The 2,564-nt window shown below is 56.6% G+C and overlaps 1 pseudogene; it reads left to right on the top strand.

Moving 5' to 3' along the window:
• Positions 1-954: 954 nt before the first annotated feature.
• Positions 955-2,073, top strand: LOC108634855 (annotated as a pseudogene).
• The last annotated feature ends 491 nt before the right edge of the window (positions 2,074-2,564 follow it).

Raw genomic sequence — 2,564 nt, forward strand, 5'->3', positions numbered from 1 at the left:
GTCCCTGGGGCCTGAGCAGGCTAGGTCCCCAGGCGGGGCTGTCCTGGGGCTGAGGGCGCTGGGAGGATATACCAGCCAATCAGCCCCCCAGCCCGGTCTCCAGATCCTGTGGGGACCCTCCTGGCAGCAGCACTAAACCTAGTGCCCCCAAAGGATGGTGGGGTCTCTGGGCTGGAAGAGCTTTGCAAAGTGCCCCGGGCCCCGTGTCGCCTGGTGGTGGGGTTCCCAACCTCCAGCCTCCTTCCTTTAGGGTCACCCCACTGAGAGGACAGGTCCTCTGCAGAGTGGTGTTGCAATCATTGGGACCGCCTGGGGGATGAAGGGGAAGGGGGAAGAAGTAAGGAGACACAAGCCTTAGGGCTTCCCAGGTGGCGCTAGTGGTAAAGAATCCATCTGCCAATGCAGGAGACGGAGGAGGAGCGGGGTTCAATCCCTGGTCGGGAAGATCCAGGGATCCATTCTTACTGACAACCCAGAAACCAGATTTGCCCTAAGGCTCTGGTTGCCCAGGTAACCAGAGCGGGCATGAAGACATGCTGCCACCTTGTGGTTATTCCCCGTAAGAAGCACTTGAAAAACCGGGGCTATTGGGCTCGGCTCTAAATGACACCAGCCGAGGGCCGCCGCGCCCATCCGATGGCTGGAGGCGTCTGAGGGGGCGGACGGAGGCGGCGGCGGGAGCGGGGCGCGGGGAGTGGAGCAGCCGCCGCGGGACCGACCGGACCGAGCTTCGCCGGCGCACCTGCCCGCAGCGCCCGCGGAGCGGCCGGAGCACGACCACCTCCCGGAGCGGCGGCTGAGGCGGCGGGGAGCGGGCGCGGCAGGCGGGACGAGGCGTCGAGCCTTTTCTCTGTTGCAGACAGTTTTACATGTTTGGGAGAACAGACCAGCAGCACTTCTGAATTAAGATCTCAGATTCCTTGAGGTGGCTTTGTAGAGCACTAAGATTAGAAGATGAGTGAACTTGACCAGTTACGGCAGGAGCCTGAACAGCTTAAAGACCAAATTAGAGATGCTCGGAAGGCGTGTGCAGACGCGACTCTCTCTCAGATCACAAACACTGACCCTGTGGGAAGAGTCCAGACGCGCACCAGGAGGACGCTGAGGGGACACTTGGCCAAGATCTATGCCATGCACTGGGGCACCGACTCCAGGCTTCTAGTCAGTGCCTCGCAGGACGGTAAACTTATTATCTGGACAGCTACACCACAAACAAGGTCCATGCCATCCCTCTGCGCTCCTCGCGGGTCATGACGTGCGCTTATGCCCCTTCTGGGAACTACGTGGCCTGCGGAGGCCTGGATAACATCTGCTCCATTTACAATCTGAAAACTCGTGAAGGGAATGTCGTGTGAATCGTGAGCTGGCTGGACACACAGGTTACCTGTCGTGCTGCCGTTTTCTGGATGACCAATCAGATCGTTACCGGCTCTGGAGACACCACCTGTGCCCTGTGGGACATCGAGACTGGCCAGCAGACGACCACATTCCCTGGACACACCGGGGACGTCATGAGCCTTTCACTCGCTCCGGACACCAGACTGTCTCTGGTGCTTGTGACGCTTCAGCCAAACTCTGGGACGTGCGAGAAGGGGTGTGCCGGCAAACCTTCACCGGCCACGAGCCCGATATCAACGCCATCTGTTTCTTCCCGAACCGCGACGCATTTGGCACTGGCTCAGACGACGCCACCTGCCGGCTGTTCGACCTCCGTGCGGACCAGGAGCTCAGGACCTACTCCCACGACAACATCATCTGCGGGATCACCTCCGTCTCCTTCTCCAAGAGTGCGCGCCTCCTTCTCGCAGGGTACAACGACTTCAACTGCAACGTCTGGGACGCCCTCAAAGCCGACGGGGCAGGGGTCTTGGCCGGGCATGACAAAACCGCGTGAGCTGCCTGGGGGTAACTGATGACGGGATGGCCGTGGCGACGGGGTCCTGGGACAGCTTCCTCAAAATCTGGAACTAACCCTGACAGCAGGTGGACGCCACAGTGACTGGAAGACCATTCCAGCCTTGGATGGTTGCAGATAGCATTTCCCATCTACCCCTACTAACGCGGACGCCCTGCACCCTCAGAACTTCAAAAGCTCAAGACCTTCCCCTCACTTATTGCTGAAACCAAGAGCACAGTTCCCGCTGAGAGAAGAATCTCTGTGCTGTAACTAAAACGAATCCTGCATTCCTTCTGGGACCATTGTCTTTGTTTTCCTTTTTTGTTTGTTTTGAATGAATTTAAAAGGAAATACTATAAAAAAATGTTAACAAGAAGGTAAAAAAAAAAAAAATGACACCAGCCCTAAAGAAATCTTCTGGGGTAAATCACATGAAGAGATTTCAAAACAGGGCTGACTTTCAAGAAGCCACTTTCCGGAGGTTAACTGTACTCCCCCATAGAAGGTAAAAAGCCCGTGGAAAGATATTCATCATCAGTAAGTAGTAAAGAAATGCAAATTAAAACTACCATGAGCCATCTTCTCACACGGCTCAGAACGGCCATCCTCAAAAGATCTTCGAAGCTTAAGTGCTGCCGAGGGCGAGGGGAACAGGGAACCCTCCTAC

The sequence above is a fragment of the Capra hircus genome, unplaced genomic scaffold (genome assembly GCF_001704415.2).
Source record: "Capra hircus breed San Clemente unplaced genomic scaffold, ASM170441v1, whole genome shotgun sequence".
Classification (NCBI taxonomy): domain Eukaryota; kingdom Metazoa; phylum Chordata; class Mammalia; order Artiodactyla; family Bovidae; genus Capra; species Capra hircus.